Below are 26,389 nucleotides of genomic sequence, written 5' to 3'. Positions count from 1 at the left end.
TCATTTATTTTATATAAAAATCTTTACTTTGTTTTGGATTATTCTGCGTACCAGTACTTTGTATTGACTCCTTTCCCTCCCAGGTTCGGAGGCGCAGTCTAGGGGTCTAAAAAATTAGTAGAATCTTCAGATAGTTGTGCATAGACAAGTGGTGAGCCTTCTATATTTTGGAAGGCCTGATGTCATTTAATAGTTTGGGGTCTACTGGGGGCCTTGTCCTAGTTTTCAGACAGTTTGTTTATTTTAGTCATGTAGTAGAGATCGCAGACGGTTTTCAGATGCCGATAGATGTTCTGGGACATTATTTTCCATTATTGATTTCATTGGACTCATGACCATGTTTCCATAATATTATGAATTTTCTGCATTTCTTTTATTATATGAATTATGTGCATGATTACTAGATAGATAGGGGTGTTTCGGGCCTTCATGGTTTGGAATGCTCGTCACAGCCAGGGCCCCGGTTTGGGTCGTGACAAATATGCAATTAGATATATACTTAAGAGTACTTTAGAAAGTGTAATCTTTTCCTCAAAAGCAAGAAGAGGGAGCAAATATAACTGTCAATTCATTGCATCCAGGTTTGATAATGACTCCTCTCATGAGGCATACTGCCCTTTTAATGAGTAAGTGTTATGTCTTATTTTCTCACAAAAGATTATTTTGAGGATACTGAATTTTCTGGAGCTTTACTTGGATTTTCTTTTACAGGTATCCTTAAGGTTTTTTCTTCTTTCATATGGAAGAATGTCCAACAGGTAAATGAATAGATTCTTTGCAAGGGTCTGATGCAAGATATTAAATCAATAACCATAACATAGATTAAGATGGTATCTAGATATAAACACTAAATCTTGAGTTAGGACTATACAAGTGTACCTTCAACACCCAACTTCCACCGTCCGCATAGCTATTACACTCTCACATTTTGGATAAATCAATTGTTGGACGTCAATTGTTGTACCATATACTCAAGAAAAAAAATATGCCTAGGGTTGTTTTTGATAGCCAGGTAAAGGGGGTTGGCCTCTATTTGTAGAGAGTGCCTATGAATCACAGGGAGGTATTATATATGGACTTACACATGGTGTCAGTCGCCTAGAGGCGTACCTGTGGCTTAGATTAGGGATATTAGGGACATGTACTATGGATCCAAAACTCAGGTTAGGACAATGGGAGGTGACACAAAGCACTTCCCTATAGAACTATATTACAAATATACAGAGCATTATATACTTCTGGGATAGGAGTTATTGTCAATACTAAATCAAGACAATCTTCATGAATCTTTCATGTCACTTAGAATGAAATTAGCTCTAGAAAATTATGATATCTTATCTTTAGGTAATAGGAATTAAGGTCAAGTACGATGAACTATCACTTTGATAATTATGTTGACTGTTGTTAGATTATGAAGGGGAAAACACTGATTGGTATGAAAATGATACTGTTATATAGGAGGCAGCTACAATTTGCTATGTTGCATTGCATCCAAGTCTGAAAGGGGTCACTTCAAAGTTCTTCAATGACTATAAAGAGTACAAGCCAATCGAGCTAGCACAAGACAAAGATTTGGCCCGAAACCTTTGGGATTTCAGCGACAACTTGATCAATGCAGCTTTAAAGACTTGATAAATTGAATGTTGGTAGCAAATAATGTTCTTTTTTAATGGTAAGTTTAATATATTTTTAGTTGTAATAGGGATATTAAAGTTAGGAGGTGATTATCAATAAAGTAGGTTGCTTTAACTAGAAAAGAAAAACCTCTTTGTGTCTACTTCTTTTCCTCGATCTATGTTTCCAGCCGCTAGTTTTTGTCTCATCTTTCTGCGTTCTTTTTCTTAATGGTATTAAAACCAACAATTGGTAATAGGGATTTAATCTTGAGGTACATGTGAATGTGTGAATCAATCAGATTCAGTAGACATCATGAACAGAGAAGTAGGTTTTTCTTGAATAGCACTAACTTTTGATGGAGAGGGTTATTAAATCTGAGTTGTTAGAATGCAGAAAAATTTGGAGGCTTTGGATCTCTGGGAGGATGTTGAAGGTGAATACGAGATATCTTTATTGCTAAAAAATCCCACGATGGCACATATTAAAACTCATAAGAAGAGGCAAACCAGAAATCAAAGGCAAAAACATGCTTATTTACTGCAGTTTCATTTAATGTCCTCACTCGTATTATGTCTCTGACTCAGCAAAAGAGGTATGGAATTATCTCAAGACTGAGTATGAAAGAGATGAAAGGATTCAATGGATGCAAGTTTTGAATGTGGTAAATGAGTTTGAGCTTCAAAGGATGAAGGAAAGTGAAACCATAAAGAAGTACTCTAATCGAATTCTTAATATAGAAAAGCGCATCGGATTATTGGTTCCCTGTTAAAAATTTAAGGATCATTGAGAAAATCCTAGTAATGGTATCTGAAAGATTTGATGCTACCATTTCAACATTGGAAAATACTAACGACTTGTCCAAAATTACACTAGCAGAGCTCTTAAGTGTTTTTCAAACACAAAAGCAACGACGTGTTATACAACATGGAAGGGCTGTTGAAGGTGCCTTACCAGCCAAGCATCATGATAATGGACAATATAAAAAGAATAATAATATAAAGCATCAACCAACAAATGGATAAGGAGCATCTCATTACAACAAAAGCAAAATAGGCAGCTCCAAAGAAAACTACCCTCCTTGTAAGCATTGCATCAAGCTCGGACACACACCTTTAAAGTGATGGAAAAGGCCTGATGCTAAGTACACTAAATACAATTATCTTGGGGATAAAGCAATCATTTGTAAGAAAAAAACTCAGTAACAGGATGTAGATACTCAAGCAGAAAGAGGATCAACTCTTTGTCGCATCTTGTTTTGCAAGTAAAACTTCAAGTGAAAGTTAGTTAGTTGATAGCGGTTGTACAAATCATATGACTTAAGGAGATTTTCAGATGTTTAGACAGTTCTTCAATATCTAAAGTCAAAATTAGTAATGGTGATTATCTTTCTGCCAAAGAAAAAGGCACAATAGTTATTGAAAGCTACTTAGGTACAAAGTTAATTTCGAATATACTTCTTTTTTGGAACTTGATCCAAATATATTGAGCATAGGGTAGCTTTTGGAGAATGGTTTCAAGTTTAATTTTGGGGACAAGAAGTGTGTGATATTTGATCCAAAGGGTCAAAAATTTGTCAATTTAAAATAGAAGGAAAAAAAATTTCATTTGATATGGAGGGAAAGTCAGTTGCCTATCCAACCCAAGAGATGACAATAAATGTATGGCACAAGAGACTCAAGAATTGTTATCACAGAGCACTCTTGTACATGTTGAAGAAAGATATGGTTTAAAGACTACTATAAATGGAGGACAAACATGCAAGCTGCAACACATGTCAATTGGAAAGCAAAGTAGGATGCCTTTTGCCAAGGCAACCTGGAGAGCATCGGAGAAGCTTCAATTTTTCCATACTGATTTGTGTGGACCACATAATCCTGCTTTGCTTAGTGGAAGTAAATATTTTATAGCATTCATTGATGATATGACAAAATGTGTTGGATTTATTTCCCCAAGTTCAAATCTAAAGTACCTGAAGTGTTCTGGAAATTCAAAGCTTTGGTAGAAAATCAAAGTGGTTCCAGGATGCAATTGCTTAGATCAGATAATGATTCTTTGCAGGATATAATTGTTTTGATCAGATAATGATACTTAGTACATATTTGATCAATTTGAAAAGTTTTGTGAAAATGCAGGTATTGAACATCAACTCACTGCCCCATATACTCCTCAAGAGAATAGTATCAGCGAAAGAAAAAATAGGACTATAATAGATATGTCGAAGTTTTTGTTATATGAGAAGGTCCTACCAAAATATTTATGGGCAAAGTAGGTAACATTGTTCATTTTTTTTGTTGAACAGGTTTCCTACCAAACCAGTTGGGGGAAAGACATTTTTGAGGCATGACAAGTATAAAACGTCCTTTAAAAACTTAAAAATATTTTGTTATTTGTGTTTCTCTCATATTCAACTGGTTAAGAGGGATAAGTTAAACAAAAAAACTAAATCTGAAGTCTTTATTGATTACAGTACAATCTCTAAAGCTTAGATAATTTTTCAGCCTCATTCTGAAAAAATTATGATAAGCAGAGATGTATTTTTTTATGGAGAATGAGCAATGGGATTGAAAAAAGTTAACCGGAATCAAATTACAAGTAATCTACCAAATTCTGATAAAAACATTGATGATCAATCTGTGAGAGGAACAAGGTTGCTCCCAAACATAAATCATAGATACAATGCGGCCATTTTAGAGCCTTCCAAATTTGAAGAAGTTGTTTTAAATCCTAAGTGGCAAGTTGCAATAGAGGAGGAGGAGCTTGCAATGATCGAGAAACTTGTGGAAAAGCCTCAAGATAGAAAAATCATTGGTGTTGTTGAGATTATCAAACATAATTATTCTATTAATTTAGTTAGCATAGTTTGAAGGTAGCCTTGTTACCTGTACAGCTAGCTGATTAGTTTTTTGTTATTAGAGTAGTTTGTTAGAGTAGTTATGCTGACTAGGCAGTTGGTTATGCCTTGTTGCAAGTTGTTGACAACTGAATTTTATTTTTCTTACTTGTATATATGATTGCTCCTACATAAATAAAAGCAGTTTTTGATTTCTCACTTCAACCTCTCAAATATCTTCTCTAGAGATCAAACTGCTCCATTAATGGAGTTTATGATCTTCTTCCATTGAAGCTTCTTCAATTCTAACATGGTATTAGAGCAGGGAATTTAAACCTTTGCTCTTGTCCTCACTATATCACGATTTCACTTTTACATCAAATTCTCATTTTTTTCTCTGCTCTCTATTTACACGACCTTTGTTGCTGCATTTTCATTTTGTTATTGCAATTTTGTTATGCTTACCATGTTAGGAAAGGACCAAGTCACTATAATCGATAGCCCAATTGTGGCCTATGTGTGGTAATATTTTGATGATGAGCCCCTTACTAAATCTAGCTTAGTGTTTTTCCAGCCTTATTCAAGAAGAAAACCAAATGGAGGTCACCCAAGGCCATGGAGTTGGCCTCCACTTCTTTGAACTTACAGGTAGTAGCAGCACATGCAGGTTTTCGAACCAATTACCAGGTCAAGCAAGGACCAAGTCACTATAATCTAACACACCTTATCATTTTGGGAATCCTTCTGGATTTGGAGATCAAAGGACAAACTATTTGAACCCCAAACCTTATAAGTTTTGTGATTACTGTAAGAAAACTGGTCATACTGAGAGCAAATGCTATAGATTACTTGGATTTCCTCATGATTTCAAGTTTACTAAAGGCAAAAATTCAGCTTCTATCTCTAATGCTCATAGTGGTTATCTTGAGAATGCTGATGGAGATCACAATGGAGCTAGATGATTGGTAAAGATGCTCACAGCTTGAGTAAGGATCAATATGACAAGTTGATCAACCTACTGAATCATTTTTAGCTTGGGAATATTGGATAGGACTTGAACAATCTCATTGGTGGAACAGTAAACTTTGCAGATATCATTGCTTGCCACTCTTATATAACTAAGATTGGTAAACTAACTTGTAATTGTGATACATTGTCTGTTGAATCCTGGATCCTAGACTCTAGAGCATCTCACCAGATGACTTACAATAGAGCACTATTAACCAATACTAGAATTCTACTTTATACTTTCCTTATAACCTTACCAAATGGGTATAGAGTCAAAGTTATAGAAATTGGTAATTTATCTCTCAATCCCTCTTTGAATTTACACATAGTGTTGTATGTTCCTAGCTTTAAGTTCAATTTTATTTTAATTCACAGTTTGACTGTGCAGTTACATAGCACTATTAGCTTTAGCAGTTTTTCATGCATCTTGCAGGCCCTTTCACTGAAGAGGCCTTTGTAGATTGGTAGGGCTAGAAATAGTTTGTATTACCTTTGCTCAAGATGTCACGACAAAGGTTCAATTTCAATATCTCCAACTTCTTACAATTCCTACAATGTTTCTCTTTCTACATTCAGTTTGTCTGATTCTTCATCCAGTGTTGTTGCCTGTAATAAGCAAGTTCCATTTGTTTCATCTCCTTTTCCTTCAGATATTGTAAATATACCACACTCCATCAATAAAGGAACATGTTCTAACATTGAATCTTATCTACTCTCTCCATCTCATAATTATAGTGATGATCTTTTATGGTATTTGAGGTTAGGACATGTACCCTTTGCCAAAATGAAAACTATCCCATTCTTACCTTCATTGGCAGCTCAAAAACCCTTTGTTTGCAACATTTTCCCCATGGCAAGGCAATCTAGATTGAATTTTTTATAGAAAACAACCAGCACATTTAAAATTTTTGAACTATTACATGTTGACCTATGGGGCCATATCACATTAGCACTCATGAAAATTACAAGTATTTTGTTACCATGGTTGATGACTATAGTAGATCAACTTAGACTTATTTAATCAACAACAAGAGTAACACTCTTCATGTTCTCAAATCTTTTATTTCCCTTATAGAGAATCAATTTTCTTCCACCATTAAAACCATAAGGACCGATAATGGTTTGGAATTTGTCAATGCTGAAACACATAATTTTTTACAATCCAAAGGTATCATTCACCAAACAGCATGTCCCTATAAATCACAACAAATTGGTGTTGTGGAAAGAAAACACAAGTACTTACTTGAAACAACTAGAGCATTATTATATCAATCCAATTTACCTCTTAAATACTGGGGGAGTATCTGTTGACTGCAATCTATCTGATAAATAGACTACCCACTACTTTTCTGAAAAATAGATGTCCTTATGAGTTGCTCTACCAAAATAAACCTACTTACAACCATCTTAAGACCTTTGGATGTCTTTGCTTCCCCATAAGCTTAGGAACACACAAAACCAAATTTGAACCGATGGTTACACCACATATTTTTTTAGGATATCCTTTTTGTATAAAGGGGTACAAAGTCCTAGACTTATAAACCAAAAGATTATTGTATCAAGAGATGTGTTATTTCATGAGCATATTTTTCCTTTCCAGTGTCACATGCTAATTCTACCTTTCCTTCTATTTTGCATTTAATCAACTCTCATTTTGATCATATGCATAACATTGCCACACACCACACTGATGCATCTCATCTATACACCAGAGACACTACTGATCCTATTTTCCATGATTTTGTACCCACTAATGACGATTCACCAATGTCTGGTTCCTATCAACAAACACATACTACTCAACAAACAAATACTAACCCATTTTGTTCTAATTTAGATACTCTCACTTCTACTCTACCTTATCACCACCTACTACTAACTCTAGTCATGCTTTCTTATCACTCCTTAATCAGGACAATCAGCAGGTTTTGAGAAATACTTTACTTGATGGTGAGCCTTCTTCTTATGGAGAGGCAACATTACATCCTTTTTGTCAAACTGCAATGACATAAGAGTTTGAATAACTACATGCAAATCATACTTGGGATCTTGTACCACTAACTCCTGAAAAAAAGGGCTATAGGTTGTAGATGGGTTATAATAGTAAACACAAAGCTGATGTAAGTATAGAAAGGTACAAAGCTCGACTTGTAGTTAAAGGTTTCACTCAACAGGAGGGGGTGGACTATATTGAGACTTTTTCAGCTATAGTTAAGATGACTACTGTCAGAGTTTTACTCGGTTTAAAAGTAAAGAAGAACTGGCCTTTATTCCAGTTAGATGTCAATAATGCCTTCTTACATGGTGACCTCAAAGAGGAAGTGTATATGAAAGTCCCACCGGATTTAGTTACACCATAGCAAGGGCTAGTTTACAAGTTAAGAAGGTCACTCTATGGCTTGAAGCAAGTAGGTAAACTACGGTATGACAAGTTAATTGAGTCTTTGTGTTCCAAGGGGTTCACTCACTCAGCTAGTGACTACTCTCTATTTTACAAGAAGAACAACAAGCCCTTGGTCTTTATTGTTGTGTATGTTGATGATATAATCCTTACTGGTACTGATCTGAACGAAATTCAACAACTAAAAGTTTTTCTCCTTCACCAATTCAAAATCAAAGACTTGGGTAAACTACATTACTTTTTGGGATTAGAAATTCTTTATACTGTCAATAGGATTCTGGTGTCACAAAAAAAGTTTACGAATGATCTGCTAAAAGAGTTTGATTGTCTGGACTACCCTGCAGTCTCTAGTCCACTTGATCCTATAAAAATACTACATGCTGCAGACGACAAGCTTCTATGAGATCCAATTTCCTACAGAAAACTAGTTGGAAAACTAAATTTTCTTAGCAATACAAGGCTAGATATTGCTTATAGTGTGCAACATTTAAGCCAATTTATGCAGGCTCCAAGATAACCCCATTACAGAGCTGCATGACATATGTTGAGGTATCTCAAATATGACCCTTCTTCAGGTCTTCTCTTTTCTAATGATCCTAATTATGTTATCACTGCTCATTGTGATTCTGATTGGGCTACTTGCCTTGATTCAAGAAGGTCGGTGAGTGGGTACTTAGTGTTTCTAGGTAACACCCCTATCAGCTAAAAGTCTAAGAAACAATCGACCATATCGTTATCATCAGCTGAGATAGAGTACAGATCCATAAGAAGGTGGCGGGAGAACTGGTTTGGATAAATAAGCTCCTCACAAAATTGGCAGCTCTTACTTCTAAATATATAGTTCTCTTTTGTGAGCCAAGCAGTAATACATATAGCTAGAAATCCTATGTTCCATGAAAGAATGAAACACATTGAAGTCGACTGTCATTTTGTTAGGGAAAAGCTACATGAAGGACTCATTAAACTTCAACATATTTCATTTACTGATCAATTAGCTGATATACATACTAAGGCCCTCTCTGATCCCAAACACCATTCCGTTCTTGGCAAGTTGTCAGTGCATTCCCGCCTTCAAATTGAGGGTGAGTGTTGATATTACCAAATATAACTATGCTACTAGTTTAGTTAGTACAGTTTGGTGTTAGCCTTGTTACCTATACAGCTCGCTGATTAGTTTCTTGTTATTAGAGTAGTTTTTTAGAGTAGTTATGCTGACTTGGCAGTTGGTTATGCCTTGTTACAAGTTATTGATAGCTGACTTTTATTTTTCTTACTTGTATATATATATTGATCCTACGTGAATAAAATTAGTTTTTGGTTTCTCACTTCAACCTCTCAAATATCTTCTCTGTAGAGCTTAAACTGCTCTATTAATGGAGTTTATGATTTGCTTCCATTGAAGCTTCTTCAATTCTAACAAGTGTAAAGCGAGTTTACCGCCCAAAATTGAATGTTAATGGTTTTGTTAATAAGCTCAAATCAAGGCTTTTAGTTAAAGGTTATGCACAAATTTTTTGTGTTGATTATTTTGACACATTTATTTCAGTTACTAGGCTTGACACAATCAGTTGCTTCTTAGTATTTCTACACAACATGACAGAAAAGTGCATCGGATGGATGTCAAATAAATAATTCTTAATGGAGTTCTTGAAGAATAAATCTATATCAAGCAACTTGAAGGTTTTATTGTAAATGAAAGAGAAAGTCTATCGACTACAAAAAGATTTTTATGGCCTAAAACAGGCACCAAGAGCTTGGTATGGTCAAATAGATGATTATTTGCTTAGCCTCAATTTTGACAAAAGTCTTTCAGAATTCACATGTTATGTTAAATGTAATAATAGTGAAATTTTATTATTTCTCTTATGTTATGACCTATTGATTACGGGGAGCAGTCCGAAGTTTATTGATGAGTTCAAACAGGATACAATGCAAGCTTTTGAAATGTCTAATCTTTGTTTGATGACTTAGTTCCATGGAATAGAGATTACACAGGAAAAATATGAATTTTTCATTTGCCAGAAAAAGTACGCAAAGAAAATTCTCAAGAAATTCAAAATATAAAATTGCAAGGAGATGAATATTTCCATGAACCAAAAAAAAATAAGCAAAGATGATGGGTCAAAAGGTACAGAAAACATACTTTCGAAGTTTCATTTGGTGTTTGCTGTATCTTATAGTAACAAGATTCGATATATTGTATGTTGTAAGTGTTTTATCAAGGTTCATGCATTTTTAAGTGAAATACATTTGCAAGTATCCAAAAGAATTGTGCGATACATCAAAAGAATCATCACCTATGGAATCATGTTTTAGAAGAGTCAACATGTGAAGTTTTTGGGGATGAATCAAAGAGTACATCAAGGCACTGTTTTAGTCTTAATTCTGGGATTGTTGCATAGAGTTGTAAGAAATAGGATATTGTGGCTCAATCTACTGTCGAATTTATGGCAGCTACATTAACAGTAAATCAAGCACTGTAGCTAAAATTTTTTTTGATTGATCTACATATGAAATCAGCACGAAGCATTGAAGTGTTCGTGGACAACCAAGAAACAATATTTATTTCTCACAGTCTTGTATTTCATAGAAAATCTAGACACTATAGTATTAAGTTTTTTTTCCTGAGAGAAGTTCAAAAAGATGGAGATGTAACTCTTGTCTACTGCAAGACGGAAGAACAATGTGCTGATATATTTACTAAGCCGCTTCCAGTCAGCAAGTTCGAGCTTCTAAGACAGAGAATTGGAGTTTGCATTTCCTAAAACAAGGAGAAGTACTAAAAGTTGCTTTAATGAATAATGCACATGACTTGTTTTTTCTTCTTAAATTATTTTCCATATGCCCCCTAGTCAAATTGGAATTTATTTTGGGGTAGGAAATTGTTGTTTTTGTGATTTTTTGTAATAAATAGAGTTGTTTTTTATGATAAATTTAACATATTTTTAGTTGTAATATGGATTAAGTTGGGAGGTGATTATCAATAAAGTATATTACTTTAACTAGTCAAAAGAAAAATCTCTTTGGATCTACACCACTACAAAATATTGGGCCTATGGCAATGGACTTTTTGGTGACGATTGGAAATTCGTTGCTATAGATATTCTATTGCAACATTTTTAATCATTTCCAAAAATAATAGTTCTATTAGAACTATAACCGTTGCTATTAAAAATAAACCGTTACAATAGATATATATAGCTAACACTTTTTTAAACCGTCGCTATAGAAGTATCTATGGTAACACTTAACGGGTCGTTTGGTAGAGTGTATTAAAAATATAATACATGCATTATGGTTTGTGTATTACTAGTACCATGTTTGGTATCCTTTTTTAGATTATGCATAACTAATACTTGTATTATTTGTACACGCTTTTGTGTATTAAAGTGTGTGTTAACAATACACATCATTTCCCATGTTTTAATAATACAAAACTTTTAACACATGTATTAGTCTATTAAATGACACTATTGCCCCTTCAAATTATTTTCCCATGTTCTTTTCCCACTATATTTCGTTCCCGTTCCTTTTCCACTATATTAAAAATTTGTTCTCTCTGTTTTGGTAATTTGCTATGAAATAGAGAGCTCCTTTTCCACTGTATTAGAAAGTTTTTCTCTGTTTTGGTACTTTGCCATGAAAAAGAGAGTGTAATATTCTCCACATCTTCATCCTTGTAATTAGTCAATAGTGTTTGCTTTTCTCCACAAGGTTTGTAATTGTATCGAACCTTTATTTTTGGTCACTGTTTGTTTTTTCTATCCCTATTTCACAATTTGGGTATAGTTTATTGTATACCAAAATCAACCATCAAGAGAGAGTGACAATCATTTTGGAATGCAATCTTTCAAAGTCAATGAATTTGATGATGAAGTTTAAGTTTATCACTATGTTTTTGTTTGAGTATCTGTTTCACTCTCTATATGGTTGTTCACAGATTTATTTTAAAATTGTATATATATTCATTCTTTTTATTTTGATGGCATATTTAGGTGTTATTATGGATCATCAACCACTGTCAGGTACAGAATATATTATTCTTGAGGAGATAATGTTTCAACAATTTCTTGTTGTCCTTATTTGTCTTTTCATAATCATGGCTAGTCATGGTCATTCTCTAAGAAGACAATGTCGAAATAGGGGTAAATTTAGGTACCGTATGGGTGTTTGAGTTCCCAAAATTATTTCTCACTTGCATTATATAATAAACAACGGTGATAATATATGTATCGATAAGTTAAGAATGGATAGAAATGCCTTTCACACTTTAGTTCTCTTAACTAAGAATATTGGAGATTTGACCGATAGTAAAAGTATGTCAAGCAGTGAAAAGTTAGCTATATTTTTAAATGTCTTGTCTCATCACGAGAAGAATAGATCTATCAAATTTGATTATATTAGATCGGGATGGAGCGTAAGTCAGGCTTTCAATGAATGCTTGTGCGCTATTCTCAAACTAACCCCATTGTTACTTGTTAATCCTAAACCAATACTTGAGGATGAGACTGAAGATCGCTGGAAATGGTTTGAGGTAGGTGAAATTACAGTTTAGCACTTCTTTAAGTACAAAACTTTTATACTTTGAGGTAACATTATAATTTGTCTTATAGGGTTGTTTAGGTGCACTAGATGGTACTTACATTCCTATTAGAGTTCTAACTCAATACAAACCAAGATATAGGACAAGAAAAGGAGAGATAGCAACTAATGTTTTGGGAGTTTATGATAGAAACCTCAATTTTACGTATATGTTACCTGGTTGGGAAGGACCAGCTGCCGATGGCCGTATTTTACGAGATGCTATAGTAAGAACAAATGGTTTAAGAATCCCCAAGGGTAGGTCATATATATGCTTTCAAGTTACATCATGGATTGAATATTATAAAGAAATAACTAAATTATATGTTTATATTATAGGTAATTATTACTTGTGCGATGGAGGATATACAAATGGAAAAGGTTTTCTGTCACCTTTTCGAGGATATAGATATTGGTTGAATGATTGGTGAGGTGACAATCCATCACCTCGATGTAAAGAAGAACTTTTCAACATGAGGCATTTTAGGGCTCGTAATGTTATTAAAAGGGCGTTCTGTCTCCTAAAAGGATGTTGGGGAATTCTTAGAAGCCCTTCGTGGTACTTAGTTAAGGTTCATAACAAGGTAATTAGTGCTTGTTGCTTTATTCATAACTTTATTCGTAGAGAGATGGAAGTGGATCCCTTGGACAGTGATATGGAAGAACAAGCGGAATATCAACACGAAAAAATTGACGTTGTTGAATCGCCGGAGGAGTGGAGCAGTTGGAGGAATGAGTTGGCTCAACGAATGTGGAATAAAAGAACTAATAATTGATTTTTTACCACTTTCGAGACTATATTACTACCTGTTAGCTATGGACTACTTTTAGACTTTATTAGCTCTTAGAATTGGTCTTGTATGTGTTGTATAGCTGCCAGGAACTTTTAACTTTTGTGAGCTTAATAGCACATCCTTTTGTACTCTTTATAACTTCCATTATTGTATGCTGTAATTTATAGTGTTGGTTAGTTGAATCAGTTAATCTTTCGGAGCTTAACTTCATGTTATTCTCTGACTGTAAAGTGTAGTATAATTTAAAAATATATTTTTGATAATTTGGCACACTTTCTGAAGTTATTGTGATGCTCTATTTTTTACATTTTTGATAATCTATTATACAAGATTTATAGGTGAAATGAATAGTCAGACATCCTCAACCAAGGCATCAAAAAAGCCAAGCAACTCAACTCCATCGACGCGAAGGATGTGGATTCCAGAGGAAGAACAAACTCTTTTAGATGGATTGAAAGAGTTGTGTGCTAATGGTTGGAGAGGCGATAATGGAACCTTTAGACCAGGCCACTTGATGGAGTTAGAACGTTATATCCACAAACATCATCCTAAGAGTGCATTAAAAGGTGAACCACATATCAAAAATAAAATGCAATATTGGAAAAAATGTTATGGAATTATAGCTCTCCTAAAGACTCAAAGTGGTTTGGGCTTTCAATATAGTGATGGAGCTATATTACTTGACAATCCAACATTTTGGGATAATTTTTTGAATGTAATTAATATGAGCCGACTTACTATTCTGATTCTTTGTGAGTTTTTTCAATTTTCGTATTAAGTATGTGTTATTTATGGAAGTCATTTGTGTCATTTTTGATAATCTACTACACAACATTTATCGAAGTCAATTAACAGCCTCTCTAAATGAGCGTGAATGCTAGTAAACGTCTTGATTTGCTGAATTTTTTTGCTATTTGAAGGAATAAGAGCTAGATTAATTGAAGTTTGTTGCTCTTAAATTCTTTCATAATTGATGAATATGGCATTACGCTATATTTTAATTATTTTTTGTAGGCTGAACCAAAAGCAAAGAATATGAATACTAAGAAATGTCCAATGTTTTAGGATTGGGAGGAAATCTTTGGCAAGGATAGAGCAACTGGAGAGTTTGTGGAAGCACCGCTAGATGCTATTGAGGACATTCAAAAGAGTCGAACTCCACAACTTTGCAATGACATGAGTTTGGGATTTCTTATTGATGTTGATGATGAAGAAGAAGGTGATGTTTATCATAGCTATAAAATAGGTACTGGAGAAGCTGAAAATGCCGCTGGACATAGTGCATTTACTATAGCTGAAGATGCCACTGAACCTAGTTCATTCGGTGGAGCTGAAAATGCCACTAGACCTAGTGTGTTTACTGGAGGAGAGAATGTCGCTGGAGCTAGTGCTGGAACATCTGTAAATGAAAATGTTGGATCCCGACAGACTCATAAACAAGGTGAGTATGCTAAAAGGTCCTCTTCTAATGTTAATGAAAAAGAGAAAAACAAGAAAAGGAAAAAAATAGTGGAAGATGATAATAAAACATTTATTGAGGGTATGATGGAAGTTCTAAAATTTTTTACTGAAGTTCAAGACAAAAGAATGGGTTCCTTGATTGAAAAGCTCGGGCAGTGTGATCGATCCGATGTTCGTTGTCAAGTTTATTCCATCCTTAAATCCCCTGTATTTTTTGAATTGTACACTGTACAACAGCGTATCAAAGCTGCAACTGTTCTCTGTAAAGATGATAAAAAAAATGGAGTTATTTGTAAGTGTGGGTGAAGATGAGCGCAACACAATGGTGTGGATAGCTGTCCATGATGAACTTTGAAGTATGGAAAACTTATGGATATAAGTGGCGGCACTAGTTTGATCGTTTTTTCTTGATTAACAACTCTAAAGTATGACAATAGTGTAATTTTTTGACACCTCTAGTTATTGCTATGGACCTAAGAATGCTAACTTTTTGTGTAACTAATGTTTGTTAAATATCTCAACTCTAGAACAAATGTTAAGTGTATATGTAATTTTATAGCTGCTATGACAATTATTCAAGTTCTCTTTGTAGCCGTTTGACTTCTAGATTCTATGGTGCAATTTGATAGCTACTATGACAATTAACGGGGAAGTATAACCATTTCCTTTTTATCTGCTACTCTTAACTTTCAAGAAACTCCTCTGCTTTGGAATTTAACTTTCTGATCAGTGTATAATTTTTATCTGATGGTTGTGCAACAAGTTTTCTTCAATGAACATTGCCACCAGAAATTAGTTTAGAAGTGCATGGCTAAATTGTTGTCTAAAATTGAATAGCTGGAGCTCAAGTTTTCTTGGGTTTAATAAGTAAAAAAGTGCTCGACTCTATCAGGACCTTTTTTTGTTGGATGTTACCCCTCTATCATTTGGTTTGGAAACTACTGGAGGTGTCATGACTGTATTCATTCCCAGAAACACCAATATTACCATTGAGCAAGCCATCCAATGGCTCGATGGTAACTAACTTGCTGAGTCTGATAAGTTTGAGGAAAAAATGAAAGAGCTTGAGAGTCTTTGCAACCCAATGTTCAAGAGCTTTATTTTAGTGCTGATGGTAACCAACTGGCAGCGCCTGTGGACTAATGTTCAAGAGCTTTATTTTAGTACTGAAGGTTTCTTTCCCTATGAGAAGTATTTGGCCTTTGTAAATCGATCCTTAATCTATCGTGGCATTTGTAAGATCAAGACACTTAGAATTGAACTATATTTGAGTTCTCTTTGTCCTAATGATTATGAGGGATGGATTTCATATGCGGAGAAGAATAATGTGGAAGATCTCTTTATAGAATTCGAAACATACTATTACGAATAGTTGCCGCCTCAATGTTTGTATTGCAATTCTTCACTCAAGATATTGAAGTTGTAGGGCTGTAGGTTTGTACCTGATAAGCAGATAAGATGGAACTTGTTGACAAAGTTATCCCTCGGTTCTCAGTGTTGCGGGATAAAAGCTTTCGTGAGATTATGGTGGGTGCTCCAAAACTAGAATTCTTTGAGTTGTTTTCATGCTGGGGCTATAATGATCTAACACTTGATTCTCTTTACTTTAGAACTGTGAATGCATGTGAGTATGAAACAATTGTTTATGAAAACGATAATCATGTACATGGACCCATCATGAGAATTTTAGCCCCCAACGTTCGCTCTTTGCAACTGACGGGAGCTTTGTGTTTATATCAGTTATAGGGGTCGTTTGGTTTAAAAATTGTTATCTCGGGATAACTAATACCGAGATTAGTTATCCCAGGATTACCCGGGATAACTTATCCTACCATGTATATGGGATAAGTTATCCCATCACTAAGGGGAAAATGGTGGGATAAGTTATCCCGGGTTGGATTAATCCCTCCAACCAAACAAAGGAAAATGTGTTCTTCTATTTTATTCTGGGATAATTAGTTATCCCGGGATAACAATTTCCAAACCAAACGAACGTTCATACTCTGATGGAACTATATTTCATCTTCTGTTCAGATGTATCATCGTCTGTTCAGACATTGTATGGTTTTGTGTTTATTTCTGCAATGTCAAGACATGTTTGAATAGTTCAGGAAAGCTTTTGTAAGATGTAACTTATTGCTATTTTGTGAAGGTAATAATGTCTTCTTGTTGATATATTGCTTAGATACTTCTTTTCTCCTACTGATCATATTGCCTCAAGTAAATATTTTGCTCAGACCCTTTAAAAATGTTTCCTCATCTGTGTCGGATATAAAAAGAAATACAGAAATTATCTTGTTTAGTAACTTGGCCATCATGCCATAGAATTATGCATTACAACGCATGAAAGAATGAAAGATCATATTCATGAGCATGATTTTGCATCTTTTTTGCATATACAAGAGATATAACGATCTGAACATGATTTTGCATCTTTTTTGCATATACAAGAGATATAACGATCTAATGGAGCACAACATATTGAAGCATTTTTACTCTAATACTCAATAGCACATACCAAGATGGATGCTAACAAATGAAATTCAACCATTTAAACATCACCATAGTTAGGTAACAAGATCAAGCTCAAGAGGGCAAGTCAAAACTGGTGTAAAACTCCAGAATACCTACTTCAAGATAGTTTTTGAAGTACATAGATTATTCAGCTAAAAGAATCTTTCCATCTAATTTTGGATAAAAGTAGTCCTTTCCAAAACTAAATTGGTAGGAATATTGAATAGACCAAATGCCTAACCTAAATTTCCTTCCGCGACTCAATGTATCAATCACCAGAGAAATCTTAAAGCACCCTTTCACTTTGAAGGCGTGAAAAAACTGAAAGTAAAGAGCGAGCGTAAATAGTACTAATACAACAAGGAGAAGATGTTATTTCTAATATAGCTCAACTCAGAGGGGATGATGCATCTCTTTTGCAACAATCACAATCCGATTTTCTTCTCCACCTTCTGAATTTGGATAAGGAACATCCAACTCATCTGTATAGACGAAAAAAAGAAGGAAACATATGTTAAAAGCTAACATAAAACCGAGCAAATAGAAGTTAGGAGAAGCATCCAGAGACATTGCAAGCAGCAGTGTATTTTAGGAAAGCAGCAGCGAAAAATCCATAGACACTGCTAGTGCCTGTATTTTAGGAAAGGGAATGGTACTCTCGTAAGAACATGAAATTTGCAGCATATTCATCGTTCAATGATAACACTAACATTCAGAACGGTCAAATGTGAAGAGCGGGGAAGAAAATTATTTCAACATACAAATACCAAAGACAACCTTTTCTCCTTTTCCATGTTATTGATGCTATAGAAGAAATGACTTAAATGACTACCTAAAAAATAATCTCGGGCTAGAGCAGAAGAATCTTCTCATTGGAAACATCTCAAAGGCATAGCTGACCCCATCTAACAGTCTGCACTAGTAAGATATAAGATAAAATAGAAATAGATCAGATTGGATCATCACCGAATCAAGTTCGATCTTTAAGGTTTTTAGCATTGAACTCGTACTAATAATACTATGGATTTAGATGTAATATTAGTTGAAATTATAGCCGGTTTACAAATATTTCATGTATAGACCACATTGAAAGAACTTGAGACGAACCCATTGCCAAAGAGCTACATCTGCCAATGCTCATCGCTACCTATGATATTATAAAGTGACTTATGATGTCACCATCTTGGTGCACAATAATCAGACAATCACAGTAGATACAAACGTACAACAAAAGCCTGAAACGTTAAGTCTTGCGAATTTACTGAGACTTCTCAAAGGCTCCCGTAAAATTCTGAGGTGTAACTAATTTTCACATTCAAAGAAAGAACTTGAAATAATGAACATAGTTGAGAAAGAACTAGAAATTATGAACATAGTTGAGGGCACTATAATTTTCAGCAAAACACACTCCCCATGGAAGTCTACTATCTCCCTGTGAATCTTAATGATCTCATCATTACGATCCTTCACCTTTTCCACTCTATCTTGCAACTCCCGTTACCAATTCACAAGACATGTCAAATACAAGATCAAAATTTAACAAGATCTTGCAGAATCATTCATTATATTTTGAGAAGTAACGATCTTTTTCCTCCTTATTGGAAACAAGTAGATGCATAACCAATAGTTAATATGAAATACATCTGTGGCCAATGATTTCTTTGTATCCTAGAACAACTAAAAACAACAATTACAATCAAAAGTTAAAGTGGGTACCTCGAACATTAGACCTCCTAATACTCAACTCCTTTTTCGTGTATAGAGTAAAACCATCCATATTTTTCTTCCTCGATCGATGCGGTGGCTCTAATAAAACTCCATATTTCGGAATTCACCTATTTTTCAACTATTTTAGCTCTGTAAGGGCTATTCCACTTGATTATTCTTATTTTTTGAGTTCTTCCCCTTTCCAGCTACAATTCCGTTAATTTCATTGCCAGAATTTTTGAATTCACAGAGTATAACTGCTGCTAGTCTTGCACGGGTGAAAATAAAATGTACAAGGAAGAATTCAAGGAAGGACTAAGGAAGGGTAATTTGGTAAACAAACATACTTTTATAAAAATTATATAAATATATATTATCTTTAATACATCAAACCAAACGTATGTAAAAGATAATGTATGTATAAATAATATAGCATTATTAATACTTGCATTAATAATACAAGCATTACTAATACACCTTATTCAGCATTATTCTTATACACTCTTCCAAATGACCCGTTAGGGGTCGTTTGGTAGAGTGTATTAAAAGTTTAATACATGCATTAGTTTTCTGCATTGGTAGTACTATGTTTGGTATCATATTTTTGACTATGAATAACTAATATGGCCATAAAACATTAACCATAATATGGCCATAATATTAAAAAGTCTATAATAGCCTTTTAGAATCTTTTTCTATTTTTTTAAAGTCAAGGTAATTAAGCATTAAAATATGTATACTCCCTATATTGCAATTTAATTGCAACACAAATTCTTAGGCAAGAATATCAATAGTCGTATACCATTAAAATATGTATATTTCTTTAAAAAAGTACATATTTTTTATTATAACTCAAACACTACGTTTATTGTCTATTTTTTTCTCATGTTCTTCTCTGACTTTCTCTCCTCGTTACTAAAATGATCTCTAATTCTTTATTTTTTTTAATTATATGGTTAAATAAAATTTAAAAATATATTTAAATAATTCTCAGGCATAGTTTGTAAGATATCGTAATGATGACAACTCAACATACCTTAAACGTTGACACTTATAGAAATTATGCATATAGTTCACATCTGTCGAGAGATATAAGTGTTAGTCATATAACTCTTTCACCCCTATATTACGACGATTTGATAAATTATGAATTATTACTTATATTTGTTACTAAATGATCTCTAATAAATTATTTTTTTATTATTATGCTTAAATAAAATTAATATATATATATATATGTATATAATTTTCAAATATAATTTGTAAAGTATTGCGATAACAATAAATCACACATACTTTACACTTGGTAATCCAATAAGTCAAACCACTAGTTCACTAACCAAGATGTCATTACAGATTATTGATTTCGATTCGATTCTGAACAGTCGTAGCTAGAGTCAAGGATGTTATGTTCAAATTTAAGTACTGATTGTCTTTTACTGTCACAAATAAAATTCTTACTATGAAAAAATAAGCATTGACTGAGATCATGCTGAAATATTGAGATCTTTATCTAATTATTTTTTTTAACTTGAAAAGGTATAAAATTATACTAGCTAAAATTAAGAATGTCAATCTAAGTAAATGTATTTGAAAACGTATCTAACAATAATGATTATGTTTTAAAATTATAAAATTATACTTAAATTAACAAATAATGAGGATGTATAAAAGTTGGCAAATTCTAAACGTATTTACCACTATATGTTTCCAAATACTAAAAATACGTTTCACTAAAAAAAAAATTTAAGTATGGAGGAAAAATATTTTACTAAAGAATTAGAGAAAATTTTGTACTCGAGAATTAGAATTAGTAAAAAATTATGTTTAAATCGGTTTGAAAATACGTTTCAATTTTCACAGTATGTTTCCAAATACGTTTGGTTGAAAATTATAAACGTTTATACCAATTATGTTTGATGTGTCGATGTCTTTTATTTCTAAAGTCTTTTGAATTGACGACTGGAATATTATCAATTTTTTTAAAAAAATTTATCTAAATCTATTAATAACAATTAATAAAATACTTAATTAAAGATCATATTAATAACAATGTAAGTAATGATTCACAAGTTATTAAATCGGAGTAGACAATTTGTTACAACATCATATGACTCTCTTAGATTGATGTTGACTAGGGTTGACACTTACAGATTATATGTTTTTATTGTTTACTATAATGTGTCAATATTTATCATGTCTAAAGTGTTTTGAGTTTTTGTTGTTGTTATTGAAATATTTTCAAATCAGATTAAAATTATTTAAATATGCAATTTAAATTTGTATAAATATATTAATTAATATAATTACTTAATTATAGGTCATATTAAATAATGATTTACAGGATCAAATCGACTTGACATAGGAATACAAGTCTACCACATTAACGTTGGAATCTCTTTTGTTGCTGTTAACTAGGATTGACACAAATGAACTATGTATAATTTTATGATTTTTATAGTTTGTTAATGTCTAAAATGTTTTGAATTTTGTTTGTTGTTATTGAATTGTTTACACATTAAATTTTAAAAACTATTTTCAATTTATATAAATATAATATTTGATAAAATTATTTAAATAGAGGTTATATATAATAACAATCATAAGTAATGATTCATAATTTTTCAAATCGATGTAATATATGGGTTCAAGACTGTAACATCAATGTGTGACTTTCCTGAGTTAATGTTAACTAGAGTCGACATATATGAACTATATGCATTTTATAATTTTTGTATTGAATCGATATCTACCATGTCTAAACTATTTTGAGTTTTAATTGTCATTGACAATATTTTTAAATTATATTTAAATAATTATCTAAATAGTTTTAAAATTTATTTAAACTCAATAATTGGTAAAATTACTTATTAGAGGTTATATTAGTGGCAAATATATACAATGTTTAGCAAATTATTGAATCAAAGTAAGTGTATTAAGTTCTATATTACAAGAATAAAAATAATTATCTATAGAAAAATATAAATTTTCTTAGTAGGCATGTTCTATTGATATCTCTTTTAATTTAATTGAAGCAGCAGTCCTGACGTTGTTGAATTTACTATATTCTCGATCCTTTAGATTAAAAATTTGAAAAAAAAATACACAACAAGATTTTAAATAGCTAAAAACTCAGAGAAATAAATTCTAGAAGTAAATTTGTATCATTAGAAATTTTAAAAATTTATCTTGTCTAATTACATAATTTTAATAATTTGTCTTCTCTAATTACCTAATTTTAAGTAATTTTATTTTTTTGTTGATGAATTATAAAAACAGAATGTCAATAAACTTGAAAAAAAGTTAATTTTCTAAATTTTTAAATTATTTTATATTCTAAATTCTCATTCTAAAAATGTGGCCAAATGGAATAACTGTCCAACAAAGACAAATAAAATTATTTATAATTATTTTTAAATTATCATTTAGTCATTTATATATCATTCTAAAAATATCCAACAATTTTAAAATTATTTTTAAGTTTAAATTATTTTAAATTAAAAAAATCAAATAAATGAAATAACTTAATGTTTTTCTTCTTTGTTTGTATAGATATTATTTTAAAATGCAAAGTCAGCAAACAAATAAGTAAACAAGTTAGATGTTCAATCCCCATGTGTTAGAAATAGCTAGAAAATAAATGACGAAAGAAAATATAAATTTGGGAGAAAAGGGTAAAAATGTAAATATGTAAACATGTTTACAATGTGAATAAATTTTATTATCAAATTTGAGCCATTATATCCAAATTATGGCCACATTTTATGGTCAAAAGAATTTTTCTTTGTATTAATTATACACTCTATTGTGTATTGAGGTGTGTATTAATAATACACACCATTTTCCATGTATTAGTAATGTAAGACTTTCAACACATATATTAATTTATTAAATTACATTATTGCCCCTTGAATTATTTTCCCTCCTTTTCCCACCATATCACATCCCCTATTCCTTTCCCACCATATTCAAAAAATGCTCTCTATTTTTGTGCTCTACCATGGAAAAGAGGGTGTTATTTGATGAACTTGTATGAGATAATTTTGTATTCTACCGTGGAAAAGAGGGTGTTATTTGATGAAATTGTATGAGATACAACAAAAAGGTTTCATCCGAGAAGAAATTCTATACATAGTTACCACAGTAAGTTTACATTGTATTCAAGTTTTGATGAACTTGTATGAGATACAAAAAAAAAAGGTTCATCCGAGAAGAAATTCTCTACATAGTTACCACAGTAAGTTTACATTGTATTCAAGTCCTCAAATTTATTCTTATATATGTTGGATGATATTCTTGGACATTTAACTGCAACTTGCTTGCTATAGAAACTTTGAAATGTTAATATCAAGTATTATTAATCATAAAGTTCAAAGTATTTAGGATGATTGTTTCTGTATTTACATTCTTATTTCTTGTAATTTTTATTTTTATTTTTTGTAATTTTCACTTTGAAATAGGAATTTGTTTGAGCTTTGTTGCTTGTACACCTTGAAAACAATATGAAATAGGAATTTGTTCGAGCTTTGTTGCTTGTACACCTTGAAAACAGATTGTAAAAGGAAGGTTGAAAGAAGGGTAATTCAGTAAAAAATATCTTTTTATAAAAATTATATAAATATATATTATCTTTAATACATCAAACCAAATGCTATGTAAAAAATAATGTATGTGTAACTAATACAAGCATTGTTAATACTTGCTACTTCTATTTAAGAAGCTAATCGTTGTTAGCATTGACGCTGCATCAAAAATATCTTTAGCGACAACTAAATAATTATAATAGTTTAATTATCGTAAAATATTTTTTTGGAGGTATTTACTAATGACAATTGTTACAGATTTTGCCTTGATTTTCTTACCAAATAGGTTTTATTTTTCTTAAAAGGAAAATAAAAATAATACCATAATTACTTTTATTTTTCCTAAGATGAAAATATAATTCTTTTCCATATTTGGATAACAAGAAAGATTTTAGAACTCTATAAATAGAAGACTAATCTTCTCATATCTTAACACAATAGCATCCACAATTTAGTCGTTTAAAGAGTTTTGTTTAGGGGGAGATTTTCTCTCAATAGATTTTAAGTTTTTCAATATTATTTTTAATATATTGGTATTTTGACCAAACCATATTACTAATATGTTTTTAGTATTTTTTTTGTCAACTAATTTATTGTCTTTGTGATTTGCAAACTATAAAATTTCGTATGACACTCTCGATTTCGAACCCTACAAGTGGTATCAAAGCTTACGATTCAAAAATTCAATTTTTTGGTGAAAAGAGATTAAATACAGGTTCAAAGCAGTTTCAAAATCAAGCTACAACTAGTTTGGCGATAATGACAATTTTGTTTAGCTACATGTAGAGAAGAAGTTTTAAGCATATTTCATCAATCCTGTTGTTGCATCTTTAAAAATAAAAATAAAATATTAATTTTAGTCCACTTTTAAAAATAATATTTTAAAACTTATTTTTAACCATGACAAACAGCAGTGATGAATGTAGACACATAATTTTGTCCCGTAAAAAATATTTCTTATTCCGATATCACACAATTTAATCCCATTTTTATAATTTTTCCCAAGAAAATAAATAACCACCTCATCTTTTACTTATTTATGTATTTATTTTTGTTTTTTTTTTTTTTATCCATGTAACAAGTCATAACAAACTTTGTCTCATTCTACTATTCCAACAACCCACCCAAGCAAAAATGAACACCTAACCTCTACCCCTCCAATTAAAAGGGAACACCTCACACCACACCTACCCTACCCCAACCCCCCCCCCCATTCCCCCCCCCCCCCCCAACCCCTTTCTCACGTTTTTTTTAATGAATTCACAAAAGACCAAAAAAAGGAATATGATACTAATACTCACTAGGAAGCTTCCTGGAAGGAGCATTGAACACATATACCATGCCTCACTTTTTTTTTTTATTATTATTATTCATTGAGTAGATATAGGATTCCATTCTTCCATATATAGCATAGACAGGGAGAGAAAAAGGGGACCTGTTTTTTTATCATCATCATCTTGAGCAAAAAATGACGCCATTTTTTTCTTCTTCTCAGATAAAGTAACATGATTTTTTTTCTGATACAACATACAAAAAATGGCACACACACATACACACATAGAATAGAGAGAGAAAGACCGACGAATATATAGAGAGAGAATGGAGGGTTTGAGCTTTTCCAGCGAACCCGTCGCCGAAACTGTCTGTGTTAGTCGAATCCAGGTATTACAGGTTCAAAAATCCACCAAAGTGTTGAAATTCCTCAAAATCTTCTTCATTTTCCATTATTTTTAGTTGAATCTGGCCGGAAATAGTGAACTTTTTGCCAAAATTCATTGTTAGCTTCGGGGTTACCGTTGTTGATCAAACCAGCGCTGACTCGTTCGTCTCTATTCTGAATTGATTTTGCAATAACTTTTGCATACTGGTTTGGTTCACTCGAATAGGGTTTTTGGTTTTGGTCCTTTGGTTTTAGCACTGGTTTGAGGGTACACCGTTGGTCTCAGTTATCTTGTCGTGGTCAGTCTCAGATTGTGGTGTCTCTATACCGAGTTGGGATTTTATCGCTGTTAAGGTTTTCTATTCGGGCTCTCAAATTTGATTTTCTTAAATATTATTATCAACGTAATCGATTCTTCAAAGGTCCATTTCTTGATCTTTACCTTATTTTTTATTCTTTATTGATGTTGTGGGTGTGGATGATTTATGTGTTGTGAGCTTAGTTTGAATATTCGTTGGTTGTTTGCGTCAATGATTGGTTTTGGATTTTGACACGTGAATGGATAATAGAAGCATGCACTAATCATGTGGTTAAAAATGGGTTTGGGGGTGAGAATTGGAAACTTGATATAATTGGCGATTTTGGTTAGTTTGATTTCATTGTTTGTATAACTTGAAAGAAACGTTAATTGAATTTGGTAGTATCATGATACATCGATTGGTTTAGGCAAATAGGTTGGGTAGGAAAATGTTTAGAATCAGTGGCTTTGGTTGAATGTTGGAAATTCCGCGGAATGTTTGAAATTTTGTTGAATAGTTAATCTTCTCGCACTAAAAAAAGTGCATTCATTTGGCCGGGGAATGCCTCAAAGAATCTGTATTGATTTATTTGAGAAATTCCCCAAAGTATCTTGTACTTGAAAGATGTTCGTAGTGAAGGCCCGAGGTATCGGGTGGAGCTGTGGAGAGTAGATAGGATTAGTGAGCTGTGGAGTGTAGATAGGATTAGTGTAGGTTAGATAGGATTTATTTTTGATTTTTCTTATTTATATATTTTGGAACTGTATAATTGGACTAAACATTATACTTTAGATTTATTTTGTTTTGTGTGTTTGTTTGTTTGATTTGTGTGTTTTGTTTGGTTTATACATTCATATTGTTCAGATTAGCCGATATGCTCCACCAAGAGAACGTAGTTGAACCACGGGATCAGGGTGTGCCTAACACCTTCCCC

At 32.5% G+C, this 26,389-nt stretch overlaps 1 pseudogene; it reads left to right on the top strand.

Moving 5' to 3' along the window:
* Nucleotides 1-1,632, top strand: part of LOC107841647 — a 37,435-nt pseudogene extending 35,803 nt beyond the window's left edge.
* Nucleotides 1,633-26,389: the final 24,757 nt, after the last annotated feature.

This window comes from Capsicum annuum, chromosome 9, assembly GCF_002878395.1.
Source record: "Capsicum annuum cultivar UCD-10X-F1 chromosome 9, UCD10Xv1.1, whole genome shotgun sequence".
Taxonomy (NCBI): domain Eukaryota; kingdom Viridiplantae; phylum Streptophyta; class Magnoliopsida; order Solanales; family Solanaceae; genus Capsicum; species Capsicum annuum.
This window is presented reverse-complemented; position numbering and strand designations above follow the sequence as displayed.